Below are 16570 nucleotides of genomic sequence, written 5' to 3' on the forward strand. Positions count from 1 at the left end.
TGCAATGTGATATTAGTTTCAGGTGCATAACATATTAATTCAACAATTGTATAAAAAAGTGCTCACCATGATAAGTGTAGTCACATTCTGTCACTATATAATGTTACTACAGAATTATTAATCATTTCTCTATGATATACTTTTCATCTTTGTGATTTATTTATTTTATAACTGGAAGTTTGTACCTCTTAATACCCTTTATGTATTTCACCTGTCCTCTCCTCTGCCATCTCCCCTCTGGCAACCACCAGTTTGTTCCCTGTATTTAAGAGTCTGGTTTTTTCTTTGTTCATTTGTTTTGTTTTGTTTTGTTTTTTAGATTCCACATATGAGTGAAATGATATGGTGTTTGTCTTTCTCTGATTTATTTCACTTAGCATAATACCCTCTAAGACCATAAGGTTTAGATGCATAAGGATGTTGCAGATAGCAAGATCCCATTCTTTTTATGATTAGGTAATACTTCATTGTATATACATACCACATCTTCTTTATTTGCTTATCTATCAATGGACACTTGGGCTGCTTCTGTACCTTGGCTATTGTAAGCAATACTGCAGTAAACAGAGGGGTGCATGTATCTTTTCAATTTAGTGTTTTCATTTTGGGGAGGGAGATAAATACCCAGGAGTATAATTACTAGATTATGTGGTATTTCTATTTTTAACTTTTTGAGGAACCTCCATACTGTTTTCTCTGGTTGTACCAATTGACATCCCCACCAATAGTGCATGAGGGTTCCTTTTTCTCCCCATCCTCACCTACACTTTTATTTCTTGCCCTTTTAATACTAGCCATTCTGACTGATGCGAGGTGATATTTCACTGTGGTTTTGATCTGCATTTCCCTGATGATTAGTGATGTTGGGAATCTTTCCATGTATCTTTGCCATTGTACATCTTCTCTGGGAAAATGTTGATTTAAGTCCTCAGCTCATTTTTTCATTAGATTCTTTGGGTTTTTTTTATGTTGAGCTATGTAAGTTCTTTATATATTTTGGATATTAATCCCTTATCAAATGTATCATTTGCAAATACCTTCTCCCATTCAGTAGGTTGCCTTTTTGCCCTGCAGAAGCTTTTTATTTTGGTATTGGCCCAATAGTGTTTTTGCTATTGTTTCCCTTGCCTGAGAAAACATACCTAGAATATGTTGCTAAGGCCAAGAGATTACTACATCTGTTTTCTTCTAGGGGTCTTATGATTTCAGGCCTCACATTTAGGTTTTTAATCCATTTTGAGTTTATTTTCATGTATAGTATATGAAAGTTGTTCAGTTTCATTCTTTTGTATGTAGCTGTCCAGTTTTTCCAGCACCCTTTATCAAAGAGACTGTCTTTTCCCCATTGTATATTCTTGCCTCCTTTGTTATAGATTAATTGACCTTATAGGTGTGGATTTATTTCTGGACTGTCTGCTCTGTTCCATTGATATATGTGTCTGTTTTTAATGCCAAACCCTACTGTTTTGTTTACTGCAACTTTGTAGTGTATCTTGGAATCTGGGATTGTGTTACCTGAAACTTTGTTCTTCTTTCTCAAGATTGCTTTGACTGTTTGGGGTCTTTTGTGGTTCCATGCACATTTATAAAAAGCTCTTTAAATCAGTCAAAAGACTAACAACCCAATTTCAAATGAACAAGGGACATGAAAAAGCAGCTCACAGAAAAAAAATGTCCACAAGTATTTGAAAACATGCTCAATTATAATAGAATAAATTCATTTTAAAACAACAGAATACATTTTTAGAAACCTATCTGATTGACAAAGATTTCTAAAAAATTACTTGTTAATACACAGGGTTGCCAAGAATGTGATGAAACAGAACCCTCATACGCTGGGACAACCTATTAAAAACATTTTCTGTAATGTGTAGAAAAACATATGCACAAGATGGATCAGAATTGCAGTCTGTAATTACAAATGACAGGAAACAACCCAAATGACCTTCCAGTCAGGACTGGCTAAATTAATTATGGTACTTGTAAGGAGTTGGATACTATACAGCAGTCAAAAAGAATAAGAAAGCTCTCTGTGTATTAATATGAAAATTTGCTAAGAGAAGCAAAAAGAAAAATATGGATCAAAGTTTGTCGGATTCTCCTTCTTGGATAAAAAGGCAAGAAGTGGGAAATGTCTTTGTATCTGATTTTATATATGGAAAGAAACTCTGGAAAGGTACACAAGAAATTAATAAAAATGGTTTCTTGCTTAGCAATAGCAGCAGCAGGAACTGAACCAAACTTTTCACTGTGTATTTTTTCATGCTTGAATTTCAAGCCAGGTGAATATGTTAGAGATAAATAAGAACAAAGTAGATCATATGTGCTGATTTGGAAATATTTCTTAGATATATTAAATGGAAATGTCAGATATTCCTTATATCTGATGGAAGGAAAGGTCAGTGGGAAACAGTTTCCATTTGGTGGGATTACCAAAGGCAGTCCAGGGATTCTTAGAGGAGGGGCAGGGATAGCCCCCTTGAGAAGAGGTGGTCTAGAGTGACTGCTGCCAGTGCCCTACCTCCTCCTAACTATTGGTTAGAGGGTGGAAAAGGGTGGGGAGACCCAAGGATTGCAAATGGACCCCATCTTAGGCCTGAGCCATTTGATCCCTGTGGCCCTAGGAGGGATGAAGATTTATGACCTCTTGTTCTTCTGGCCTGCCTTCTGGGTGCAAAAGTGGGGAAGGGGCACAATTTGCATAAAAACTAAAGCATGGCCTAGTACTGCCTGATAGCTGAAGGAACTACCTGGTCTCCTTCCTTCTGAGGACTCTGGTGAATACAAATCTAATGGCTCATACCTGATTAGCACCAATCATTTACTCAGGGCCCCGATGAGGGCTCTGGGCTTGGGGTCCCACATCTCACAGCATGGGGAACAGACTTGCCTGGCCCCAGCAGCCTCATTGGAGTGTCCACTTGGAAAACATTGAATCTGACTCAAACACACGGCTGAGGTTGGCAACCTATCAGGCCGGTGAAGGGCACCACGATCAGGTACTCCTCACCTACATTGCCCCAAAGAGAACGACATGCCCCTAGTGGCTGCCTTGAGGTCACTGTGGGCATGCGGGCAGCCATGCAATGACCATTACTAATACCTGTTCCTGAGGCCTGGCTCTCCCAAGTCCAGAGGGCAGCACTCGTGGAATGCAGGGCACTGAAGGGACCATAAAAGACTGATGCTTTCTGTGGTCCAACATCTTTGGGCGCCCTCAGCTCTCTTTTTATACCTGGGCTTCATGGGAATTTTGTTTTTGCTTGTTTGTTTTGTAGCTCTCCCATGTTTAGTGCATAAAATGTGCTACATTAATGTTTCTTGCACTTTGGCAGGTATCAGAATCACCTGGGGAGCTAATAAGGCATGCCCAGGATCATTAAAGTAGCATAAGGCCTACCCTCTGTATTTTCACCAACTACATTGGGGTAATTCTGATAGGGCCAAAGTTGGAGAACCACTGCACTAAGCCATTTTCAAACATTACACAATTTAATTCTCAACACCGCCTTAATAAGTATATATTATTTTCTTCAACTAGAAAACAAGGCCTTACCGGTCAGATAAAAGAGTGTCTGGGTTCAAATCCACAATCTTCTTACTAGCTGTGTGACCCTTGGAAGGTACATAACCTCTCTGAACCTCATCTTCATCAACCTCATAGTGGGACTTCAGTGACATTCTCTCTCTTGAAGGGCTGCCGAGAGAGTTAAATGAAATAAGCCAGGACAAGTGCTTGGCACACTCAATAAAAGATCATGATTGCTATTCTAATCATGGGTTAAACCACTTATTGGAAACAAAACACTGTATAATAAAAGGTTTTGAATGGGCACATCTTCATTGATTTTAACACATCAAATGGCATTTGACAAACGGTGCAAAGGAATATGGACCAATATCTAATTGATTAAATCACCAATGTTTTCATTTAATTTGAGGTTCTTAAAAAGAAAGATTGCTGGTAGCTTATAGCATCATTCATAGTCAAAATCCTTCTGTCTTTCCTTCACAAAGAATGCAGAAAATTGGGGCTTCTGCCTGAGAAATACCTTCCCCATTTACACTCAAGACCAGCAGTCTTCACTCTACAAATATTTGTTTATTCCTCATCTACAATGTGCTAGTCACCGGGGATATGGCAGTAAGCAAAACAGAGAGACAGTAAATAATCCTCTAATCTCAGGGAGAAAGAGATAGTAAATAAACAGATGTTCCCTAATCTGAGAAAAGCCAGAAATTCCTTAGTTCTGGTGGCAGAAAATTTCAGCAGGGAGCAGTTTCCATCTGTCAGGATTGCCAAGGGCATTCCAAGAATCCTTGGAAGAAAGGCAGGGACAGCTCCCTTGGGAAGAGGTGGTCAGGAGTGACTCACCCTTGCTAGTTTCCCACATCCTCCCAACTGCTGGTAAAAGTGTAGGGCAAGGTGGGAAGGAAGAGGGGGTTGCAAGTGGGCTCCTCCCTGAGCTAAAGCAATTTGATCCCTGTGGCCCTGGGAAGAATGAGTGTTTGTGATCTCCTGTTCTCCTGGCCTGCCTTCTGGGCACAAAAGTGGAGAAGGGGAACAATTTACATAAAAACTAAAGCAAGACGCAGCTCTGTGTAGTGGCTGAAGGAACTCGAGGTCCCCTCCCTCTCGGGGTCTCTGGTGAAGACAAATCTGGTCTCGTCTAGTTCCTATAACAAACACAGGCCAGACAGACAAGTTGCAAGGGCATTCAACAAAGGGAGGGGAAGGAGTGGGCCCTGAGGAGAAGCTGAGTAAGCATTCAGCTGATGCCTTTTCCCTGGTAGGACCTGCTTTCTTGCCTCAGGAGGAAAGAGGGTGGAGCTGGGCAGGCCTGGGCTCTAAAGGCTGCCTTGCTTAACTGGAGCCAGTGAAGAGCCCAGATGCTGGCAGCCAGATGCTCCTGAGGACTGCAGGTAAATGCCTGGAAATCTGCTGTGCTTGCTTTTAGCTGACTGATTTATCTTAGACCCAAGCTTCTTGAGAGATCCACATCTTCACTTTCTCGTGTGCTCTCCAGAAAGGTTCTTGCAATTTAGAAAGACTGGGTTACAACTGATGAGTTCCCATAGGCTTAAGACTCACCTAAGGGATTCTACAGAGAGGTTAATAAATTCAGAAGTGGAGATGCCCAGGCAACAGAGAAAATGAAACATCTGGGTGTGTGATTTGTTAGTATGAATGGAGAGTTAAGGGATCCTAGGGTAGAACTTTTGAAATTGGGGTTCTGCCAATTTTAAGTTAGTTGGTCCTCCTGGGATGGAAGGTGTAGGCAATAATACTGGCTGAATTGTTGAGTGGCAATTGCTTTCCCTCATCCACTGTCTCTTACTTTCTTCCCCCAGTATCCCCACTACCACCACACCATCCTCTACAAACACAGATCTGAGAACAAAGAGCATGGTGAAGCTGTATTTTGTTGAGGACTTATCACAAGCCAAATCCTTTCTAGGAGCTTGATCTCCACCCCCATACCATAGTTACCACCTCAGAATAAACGCATGCTGGGTGCCAGGATGCTGCTAAGACCTTTATATGTATCACTTCCTTTAATTGCTACAATGACCCTGAGACACATGATTCTGACACTCAAAAGAGGCAAGTGTCTTGGTATCCCACTGCTAGGAAGGGGTGAAACCTGGATTCAAAACTTGGTGTGACCAACCCCAAAACTTTTTAAAAGATTTTATTTTTCCTCTCCACTGTTTTCCTCTTCCATTTCTATTACTCTCTAGCAATGTTCGTTGTTTTTTAAAATACAATTTATTGACAAACTGGTTTCCATACAACACCCAGTGCTCATCCCAACGAGTGCGCTCCTCAATGCCCATCACCCACTTTCCCCTCTCCCCCACACCCCATCAACCCTCAGTTTGTTCTCAGAATCCAAGAGTCTCTTATCTTTTTCCTCCCTCCTTCTCTGTAACTTTTTATTTTTCCTTTCCCCTCCCCCATGGTCTTTAAATCATAGTCCTATACCAGCAGCATCAGCACCATCTGGGAACTTCATAGAAATGTAACTTCCTGGGCCCTACCCCAGATCCAGTAAATCAGAAACTCCAGGACTAGTGCCCCACAATCTGTGTGCGTGTGTGTGTGTGTGTGTTTCCACACTGATATCTTTTATTCTTTTTTCAATGAAAGTATAATGAACATACAGTGTTACATTAGTTTCATGTGTTTAACATGTTGTGTTCAACAACTGAATATATTACAAAGTGCTCACCATGATAAGTGTAGTTACCATCTGTGACCATATACTGTTATTACAAAATTATTGACTATTTCCCTATGCTGTGGTCTTCAGCTCCTTCACTTACTTATTTTATAACTGGAAGTTTATACCTCTTAATACCCTGTATCTATTTCACCCATCTACCCTTCAGCCACCTCCCCTCTGGCAACCATCAGTTTGTTCTCTGTATTTAAGAGTCTGTTTTTTTGTTTGTTTGTTCCTTTGCTTTGTTTTTTTAGATTCTAGATATAAATGATATGATGTTTGTCTTTGTCTGACTTATTTCATTTAACACAATACCCTCTAAGTCCATTCATGTCACAGATGGCAAGTTCTTATTCTTTTTTATTGCTGAGTAATACTTCAGTGTGTGTGTGTGTGTGTGTGTGTGTGTGTGTGTGTGTGATATATATATATATATATATATATCTTCTTTATTTGCTTATCTATCAGTAGATACTTGGGCTGCTTCTGTATCTTGGTTGTTGTAAACAGTACTGAAGTAAACACAGGGATGCATATATATTTTCAAGTTAGTGTTTTCGTTTTGAGAGGAAGATAAATAACCAGTAGTAGAATTAATGGATCATATGGTATTTTTATTTTTAATTTTTTGAGGAACCTCTAGTTTTCGCTAGTGCTCGTACCAATTGACATTCCAACCAACAGTGCACGAGGGTTCCTTTTTCTCCACATCCTCACCTACACTTTTATTTCTTGCCCTTTTAATACTAGCCATTCTGACTGATGTGAGGTGATATCTCACTGTGATTTTGATTTGCATTTCCCTGATGATTAGAAATGTTGAGCATTTCTTTAGGTGTCTGTGGGTACATGTGTCTGTTCAAGATATTAACACCCCTGTTTTCTTCCAGGAGTTTTATGGCTTCAGGTCTCACATTTAGGTGTTAATCCATTTTGAGGTGTTTTTTTTTTTTTGTATAGTGTAATAAAGTTGTCCAGTTTCATTCTTTTGCATTGTACATCTTCTATGGAAAAGCGTCTATTTGAGTCCTCTGCCCATTTTCAATTGGATTATTTGGGGGTTTTTTGATGTCGATTTATATAAGTTCTCTATATATTTTGGATATTAATCCCTTAATCAGGTATATAATTTGTAAATATCTTCTCCCATTTAGTAGGTTGACTTTTCACTTTGTTGATGGTTTCCTTGACTGTGAAGAAGCTTTTTATTTTGGTATAGTCCCGATAGTTGATTTTTGCTTTTGTTTCCTTTGCCTGAGGAAACATACCTAGAAAATGTTGCTAAGGCCAATGTCTGAGATATTAATACCCCTGTTTTCTTCTAGGAGTTTTATGGCTTCAGGTCTCACATTTAGGTCTTTAATCCATTTTGAGTTTATTTTTTTGTATGGTATAAGGAAGTTGTCCAGTTTCATTCTTTCGCATGTAGCTGTCCAGTTTTCCCAGTACCCTTTATTGAAGAGACTGTCTTTTCTCCATTGTGTATTCTTGCTCCCTGGGTTATAGATTATTTGATCAGATAGGCATAGGCTTATTTCTGGACTGTCTATTCTTTTCCATTGATCTATATGTCTGTTTTTGTGCCAATACCATACGGTTTTAATTACCGAAGTTTGTAGTATATATTGAAATCTGGGATTGTGTTATTTCCACCTTTGTTTTTCTTTCTCAAGATTACTTTGGTTATTTGGAGTCTTTTGTGGTTCCATAAAAATTTTAGTATTATTTGTTCTAGTGTTGCAAAAAATGTTCTTGGTATTTTGATAGGGATTGCATTGAACCTGTAGATTGCTTTAGGTAGTGTGGACATTATAGCATTATTAATTCTTCCAGTCATGAGCATGTTATAGTTTTCCATTTTTTATGTGTTGCCTTTCGGTTCTTTTATCAGTGTCTTATAGTTTTCAGAGTATGGGTCTTTCACCTCCTTTGTTAAATGTATTTTTTTTTTGGTGCAGTTGTAAATAGGATTGTTCTCTTAATTTCTATTTCTATTGTTTTGTTATTAGTGTATAGAAATGCAACCGATTCCTGTATGTTAACTTTGTATTCTGCAACTTTACTGAATTCATCTATCAGTTCTAATAGTTTTTGGTGGAGTCTTTAGGGTTTTCCATATGTAGTATCATGTCATCTACAAATAGTGACATTTTTACTTCTTCTCTACCAATTTAGATGCCTTTTATTTCTTTGTGTTGTCTAATTGCTGTGGCTAGGACTTCTAATACTATGTTGAATAAAAGTAGTGAGAGTGGACATCTTTGTCTTGCTCCTCATCTTGGAGGAAAGGCTTTCAGTTTTTCACCGTTGAGTATGTTGTTAGCTGTGGATTTTTTATATGTTGACTTTATTATGTTGAAGTATGTTCTCTCTAAACCCACTTTGTTGAGACTTTTTATCATAAATAGATGTTGTATTTTGTCAAATGTTTTTTCTGCATCCATTGAAGTGGTCATATTTTTTTTTATAGTTCCTCTTGTTAAAATGATATGTAGATACTGATTTGTAGATACTGAACCACCTTTGCATCCCTAGAATAAGTCTCATTTGATCATGGTGAATGATTTTCCTAATGTATTGTTGGATTTGGTTTGCTAATATTTTGTTGAGATTTTGTGCATCTATGTCCATAAGAGATATTGGCCTCTAGTTTTCTTTATAGTAATATCTTTGGTTTTGGCATCAGGTAATGCTGGCCTTGTAGAAATTTGAAAGTTTTCCTTTCTTTTCTATTTTTTAGAATAGCTTGAGAAGAATAGGTATTCTTTTTAAATGCTTTGTTAGAATTCAACTGTGAAGCCATCTGGTCCTAGACTTTTGTTTATTGGGAGTTTTTCCTTTATTATTGATTCAATTTCATTGCTAGCAATCTGTTCAAAGATTGTACATTTCTAGGACTGTATCCATTTATTCCAGGTTGTCCAATTTGTTGACATATAATTTTTCATACTATTCTTTTATAATTGTTTGTATTTCTGTGGTGTTAGTTGTTATTTCTCCTCCTTCTGTTCTGATTTTGACTCCTTTCTTTTTGCTTGATGAGTCTGGAAAAGGCTTATCAATTATGTTTATCGTTTCAAAGAACCAGCTCTTGATTTCATTTATCTTTTCACTTGCTTTTTTCAGTATTTCATTTATTTTTGTTCTCATCTTTATGATTTCCTTCCTTCTATTAGCTTTGGACTTTATTTGTTATTTTTCTAATTCCTTTAGGTTGTTTGACATTTTTCCTGGTTTTTGAGGTAGACCTGTATTGCTATATGCTTTTCTCTTAGAACTGTTATTGCTGTTTCCCAAAGATTTGGAACTATTGTGTTTTCATTTTCATGTCTCCATGAATTTTTTTAGTTTCCTTTTTCACCCATTGGTTGTTTGAGAACATATTTTTTAGTCTCCATGTGTTTGTGTTTTTTTCTTATAAGTTTTTTCTAGTTTTATACCATTGGGGTCAGAAAAGATGCTTGATATGATTTCAATCTTCTTAGGCTTATTAGGACCTCTTTTGTTGCCTAACATATGATCTATCCTGGAGAATGTTCCATGCGAACTTGAAAATAATTTGTATTCTGATGTTTTTTGATGGAATGTTCTGAATATATCTGTTAGGTCGAGCTGGTCTAATGTGTCATTTGAAGCCACTATTTCCTTGTTGATTTTCTGTCCAGATGATCTATCCATTGATGTAAATGGAATGTCAAAGTTCTCTACTATTATTGTATTACTGTCAATCTCTTCCTTTATGTCTGTTAATATTTGCTTTATGTATTTAGATCCTCCAGTGTTGCGTGCATAGCTATTTACAATTGTTATATCCTATTGTTGGATTGATTCCTTTTCATTATGTCATGCCCTTCTTTTCCTCTTCTACAGTCTTTGCTTTAAAGTCTACTTGGTCTGCAGGAAGAAACGATAGTGGCTGAACCCAGAGAAGTGGTGGTGTCCCCTATGGACAATGGGTTCCTCAGCCTGGACTCGCCCACTTATGTCCTGTAAATGAAGAGAGCAGAATGGGCAGATATAGGGGTGCCTGGGTGGCTCAGTTGGTTAAGTGTCCGACTTCGGCTCAAGTCATGATCTCATGATTTGTGAGTTCAAGCCCCACGTCGGGCTCTGTGCTGACAGCTTGGAGCCTGGAGGCTGCTTCAGATTCTGTGTCTCCTTCTCTCTCTGCTCTTCCCCCACCCACACTCTGTCTCTCTCTCTCTCTCTCTCTCTCTCTCTCTCTAAAATAAATAAACATTAAAAAAAAAGATTGGGCAAATATACATCTATCTAGTGCCACAGAATTATGGCCCCAATACAGTGGTCTAGATCATTTGTAACAAATAATTTAGAAATGTTTATGATTATTTTGGGCTTATTCTGCGATATGATGAAAGAAGTGAATGAGCTTTTAAACTAACGAGAGGTGTTATTGAGTCAAATGCAGCCAATTATACAGTGTGGCATTTTTGGAGAGTTCTCTTAAAGTCACTTCAAAAAGATCTACATGAAAAAATGTACTATATCACTGCAATAATTGAGGAACATCTGCAAAACTGTCAAGTTTGGCATTACAGGAGAGTACTAGCGGACTAGCTAAAAGATCCATCTCAGGAGCTTGAGCTTATTGCTGATATTCTTAATTGGTTGCAAAGAAATTATCATCCTTGGCAACATCAACAATGGGTTATTCGGGAATTTAAATTTTGGGATAATGAGCTGCAGCATGTGGACCAACTTTTTTTTTTTAAGTTTGTTTGTTTGTTTGTTTGTTTGTTTATTTATTTATTTATTTATTTTGAGAGAGAGAGAGAGAGAGAGAATGAACGTGCATGGGTGGGACAAAGAGAGATGGAGAGAGAGAGAGAAACCTAAGCAGGCTCTGCACTGTCAGCACAGAGTCCGATGTGGGACTCAAACTCATGAATGGTGAGATCATGACCTGAGCTGAAGCCTGACACAACTGACTGAGCCACTCCGGTGCTACAGTGAGTGGACCAACTTCTTAAAGAGGATGTGAGAAATAACTCTGTCTGGAGTCAAAGATACTTCACATCTGACACCACTGGCTACAAAGATCATGCTGTATTGGAGAGAGAAGTCCAGTTAGTAATATGCTTCACTTCTTTACTCATTAAAACAACATTTGTGTGTCTATCATGTCTCAGGCATTGGAGATACAGCAAAGATCAAGACTGCCCTTGATCCTGCCCTCATGGAACTAATAGGACAGAATACTTAGATGAACTGTATAATGACAAATTTACAGATACTGTAATATATCTCTACTTTATAGTGTCTTACGTTTCTTGAAATATTGTTGCTACTACAGATTGAGAAGAAATCAGATTTCATAGTATCTCAGAAGCTTTATTTTAAAACTATCTCATTAAATTCTGGTGCCCTTTAGATAATAGTCTCCACTGACCATGTTATCATTGCCGGGTTTGGAGCAGGGTAAGTCTTTGTTGTAAGGGGCTGTCCTCTATAGATTGTAGGATGTTGAGCAGCAGTCCTGGCCTTTGGCTGTAACAAACAAAAACATCCCCAGACATTGACAAATGTCCCCTGTGGGGCAAAACCATCCCCAGTTGAAACTGCTCTTTTAGCATACAAAAAGCTGTTGTGAGAACGAGGGTTTTCTGAATTGGCATGGATTTCTATGTTAATATCCATGAACATTAATAGCCACCTCTTTTCAGGAAAAAAAATGTCTACTTGATTTGATCTAAGTATTGCTATCCTGGGTTTTTTTTTTCTCACTTTGATTTGCATGGTATATGTTTTTCCATCCCTTCACTTTGAATCTGTATGTGACATAAGGTCTGAAGTGAGTCTCTTGTAGACAGCATATAAATGGGTATTACTTTTTTATCCATTCAGTCACCCTATGTTTTTTGATTGGAGCATTTGGTTCATTTATATTTAAGGAAATTTTTTTAAGTTTATTTATTTATTTATTTATTTTGAGAGGGAGAGAGAGAGAGAGAGAGAGAGATAGAGAGAGAGAGAGAGAGAGCATACATGTGTATACACATGTATGAGGGTGGGGAGGGGCAGAGAGAGCGGGAGAGAGAGAATCCCCAGCAGGCTCCATGCTGTCGGTGTGGAGCCCAGCTCAGGGCTCGATCTCAAAAACCATGAGATCATGACTGGAGCTGAAATCAAGAGTCAGACACTTAACCAACTGAACCACCCAGGTGCCCCCATTTAAGGTAATTATTGATAGGTATATACTTATTGCCATTTTGTTAATTGTTTTCTGGTTGATTTTGTAGTTCTTCTGTTTCTTCTTTCATCTCTTCATCTTTTCCTTTGTTGTCTGATGACTTTCTTTAGTGTTATGCTTGGGTTCCCCTTCTTTTTATTTATTTATTTTTTGTATCTACTATAGGTTTCAGATTTGTGATTACCATCAGTTTCATATATAACATCTTATGTATATAGCAGTCTATATTAAGTTTGTCGCTTAAGTTTAAATACATTCTAAAAGCACTAAAATTTTACTCCCCTCACCATGTTTTATGTGTACAATGTCATATTTTACATCTTAATTTTCTTGTATCACTTGACTAATTTTTATAGATATAATTGATTTTTACTAGTTTAATGTTTTAACCTTCATATGACTTTATAAGTGATTAATCTACTAGCTTTACTACATGCTTGCTTTTACCAGTGAAATTTTTTCCTTTCATAATTTTCTTACTTCCAGTTATGGTCTCCTCTTTTTCCACTTAAAGAATTCCCTTTACCATTTTTTTGTAAGGATGGTTTAGTGTTTATGAACTCCTTTAACTTTTGTTTGTCTGGGAAACTGTATCTCCTCTTCTTTTCTGAATGATAATGTTAGTGGGTAGAATATTCTTGGTTGTAGGTTTTTTACTTTTTGGTACTTTGAATATATCATGCCACTCCCTTCTGGCCTATAAAGTTTCTGCTGAAAAATTAGCTTATAGCCTCATAGGATTTTCTTTGTATATAACTATTTTCTTTTCTCTTGCTGCTTTTTCTTCTTTATTTAATCCTCACAGCTTTCATTACTATTTCTTTTTTTTAATATAATTTATTGTCAAATTGGCTAACATACAGTGTGTAAAGTGTGCTCTTGGTTTTGGGGTAGATTCCTATGGTCCATTGCTTACATACAACACCCAGTACTCATCCCAACAAGTGCCCTCCTCAGTGCCCATCACCCATTTTCCCTTCTCTCCCACTCCCCCCCCCAATAAACCCTCAGTTTGTTCTCTGTATTTAAGAGTCTCTTATGATTTACCTCCCACCCTCTATGTTTGTAACTGTATTTTTCCCCTTCCCTCCCCCCATGGTATTCTGTTGTTTCTCAAGATCCATATATGAGTGAAAACATATGATTTCTGTCATTCTCCAACTGACTTATTTCACTCAGGGTAATACCTTCCAGTTCCATCCACATTGCTGCAAATGGCACGATTTCATTCTTTCTCATTGCCAGGTAGTATCCCATTATATATATAAACCACATCTTTATCCATTCATCAGTTGATGGACAGTTAGGCTCTTTCCATAATTTGGCTATTGTTGAAAGTACTGCTGTAAATATTGGGGTACATGTGCTCCTATGAATCAGCACTCCTATATCCTTTGGATAAATTCCTAGTAGAGCTATTGCTGAGTCGTAGGGTAGTTCTATTTTTAATTTTCTGAGGAACCTCTACACTGTTTTCCAGAGTGGCTGCACCAGTTTGCATTCCCACCAACAGTGCAAGAGGATTCCCATCTCTCCACATCCTTTCCAGCATCTGTTGTTTCCTGAGTTGTTCATTTTAGCCACTCTGACCAGTGTGAGGTGGTATCTCAGTGTGGTTTTGATTTGTATTTCTCTGATGATGAGTGATGTAGAGCATCTTTTCATGTGTCTGTTGGCCATCTGAATATCTTCTTTGAAAAAGTGTCTATTCCTGTCTTCTGCCCATTTCTTCACTGGATTATTTGTTTTTTCAGTGTTGAGTTTGGTAAGTTCTTTATAGATTTTGGATACTAGCCCTTTATCCAATATGCCATTTGAAAATATCTTCTCCCATTCCGTCAGTTGCCTTTTAGTTTTATTGATTGTTTCCTTTGCAGTGCAGAAGACTTTTATCTTGATGAGGTCCCAATAGTTCATTTTTGCTTTAAATTCCCTTGCTTTTGGAGATGTGTCAAGCAAGAAATTGCTGCAGCTGAAGTCAAAGAGATTGTTGCCTGATTTCTCCTCTAGAGTTTTGATGGTTTCCTGTCTGATATTTAGGTCTTTCATCCATTTTGAGTTTATTTTTGTGTATGGTGTAAGAAAGTGGTCTAGGTTCATTCTTCTGCATGTCACTGTCCAGTTCTCCCAGGACCGTTTGCTAAAAAGACTGTCTTTTTTCCATTGGATACTCTTTCCTGCTTTGTCAAAGATTACTTGGCCATATATGTGTGGGTCCAATTCTGGGTTCTCTATTCTATTCCATTTGTCTGTGTCTGTTTTTGTACCTTCTCTTTCTGCTTTTAAAATTCTCTGCTTATTACTAATTTTTGTCATTTTTACTTTTTAAAATTATTGTGTGTCTGGTACAGACCTCCTTGGGTTCATCTTGTTAGTGCCTGTCTGTGCTTCTGGGCCCAAGATGCCTGTTTCCTTCCCCCATATTATGGAAGGTTTCACTGATTATTTCTTCAAATAAGTTTTCTGCCCCTTTCTGTTTCTCACCTCCTTCTGGGATGGCTCTAATGTGAATGTTATTACATTTGATGATATTGCTGGGTCCCTTAATCTATTCTCATTCTTTATTATTATTTTTTCCTGTGCACCTTGGTTACTTTTTATTATCCTGTCTTCCAGATCACTGACCCATTCCTTTGTGTCCTCTAATCGTCTGTTAATTGTTTCCACTGTATTTTTAAAATTTCAGTTATTGAATTCTTCAGCTCTGATTTGTTATTTTTTATATTTTGTCTTTGTTGAAGTTATTGTGCTGATTTACTTTTCTGTTAAGTCTAGTGTGTATCCTTATGACTATTACTTTGAATTCTTTATTAGGAATATTGCTTAAGATGTTTCATTTAGTTCTTTTACTGTGACTGTCTGATTTTTTCATTTGGGAGATATTCCTCTGTCAACTCATTTTGTCTCTCTGTGTTTGTTTCCTTTTTTTTTTTTTCAACGTTTATTTATTTTTGGGACAGAGAGAGACAGAGCATGAACGGGGGAGGGGCAGAGAGAGAGGGAGACACAGAATCAGAAACAGGCTCCAGGCTCTGAGCCATCAGCCCAGAGCCTGACGCGGGGCTCGAACTCACGGACCGCGAGATCGTGACCTGGCTGAAGTCGGATGCTTAACCGACTGTGCCACCCAGGCGCCCCTCTCTGTGTTTGTTTCTATGTATTAGGTAGGTCAACTACATCTCCTGGTCTTGAAAGTTGTGGCCTTGTGAAGTAGGGGTCTTGTGGTGCCATATAGTGCAATCCTCTCTGGTCATCAGAACCAGGCACTTCAGGAGTATCCCCTGTGTGGGCTGCATGCATCCTCCTCTTGAGACTAAACTGTAATTGCCTTCAGCCCAACTGGCTTCAATGACCTGCTTTGCCTGCTATGGGCATACTGGGCAGGGTTTTGTCCCTGTTGAGAGTCATGTTTGAGGTCGCTGAGGTCTTGTTGGTGGGTGGGGCTGGCAGTCAGATTAGCTGTTTGCACTTAGCCTCTCTGCCACAGCTGCAGGCATACAAAGGGCAGGGCTTGCTCTCTGGACAGTCAGGTAAGAGGCCCATCTGCTACAACTGCAATGCTGGTGCGTAGAATTATCTTCCTCCCTCCCCAGGGCGGGAGTCACTTTGGAGTGGCACCAGTCCTGGCCACGGTTGCCTACAGAGTCTCAAAGGACAGGAGCTGTTTTGGAGGGATACCTGAAGAAGCTAGCAGGTTGGGCATGGTGGGCTCTGCAGGGAAACACAGGGGCAGGGCTCACAGGCTAGCAGAGTAGATGGAGAGTATTAGCTCTAGCTCCCACAAACATCAGGCCATCTAGACTGGAGGAGAAGAAGAGAAATTCTTTTCTTCCTGGAGATGTCTCCTAAAAATCCCTGCCTCACCAGCACACATTTTAAGATTAGTCAATAAATCTCCTTCATGTCTAACACAGGTAATTTTCAAACTGCTTTATTTGTGCTGTGTCTTGAGCTGAGTTGTTTATTATGCTGGCTTTTTAATGGCAGGGACTCAGTTTCCTATCACCTTCCAATTCTCCCAGAGTTAAGTACACTGATTTTTAAAGTTCTTGGAGTTAACCCCCAGTGATTTTTAAAGATCCTCAGGTTAAGCTCTGCTGGATTTCAAAGCCAGATGTTACAGGGACTCATC

The 16570-nt window shown here is 38.6% G+C and overlaps 1 protein-coding gene across 3 annotated transcripts in view; it reads left to right on the forward strand.

Annotated features, from left to right (window-relative positions):
• The window catches only part of RBP2 (retinol binding protein 2), a 68024-nt gene that overhangs the window by 24053 nt on the left and 27401 nt on the right, over positions 1-16570 (forward strand). Inside the window, exon 1 of one of the 3 annotated variants that reach the window (XM_043595276.1) lies at positions 4800-4923. The exons of the other annotated variants lie outside the window; for them this stretch is intronic. The gene's annotated coding sequence lies outside the window, so the exon portion shown is untranslated. Of the gene's footprint in view, positions 1-4799; positions 4924-16570 lie in introns of those variants that run through there. 3 annotated transcript variants of the gene reach the window in all.

Source organism: Prionailurus bengalensis, chromosome C2 (assembly GCF_016509475.1).
Source record: "Prionailurus bengalensis isolate Pbe53 chromosome C2, Fcat_Pben_1.1_paternal_pri, whole genome shotgun sequence".
Lineage (NCBI taxonomy): Eukaryota > Metazoa > Chordata > Mammalia > Carnivora > Felidae > Prionailurus > Prionailurus bengalensis.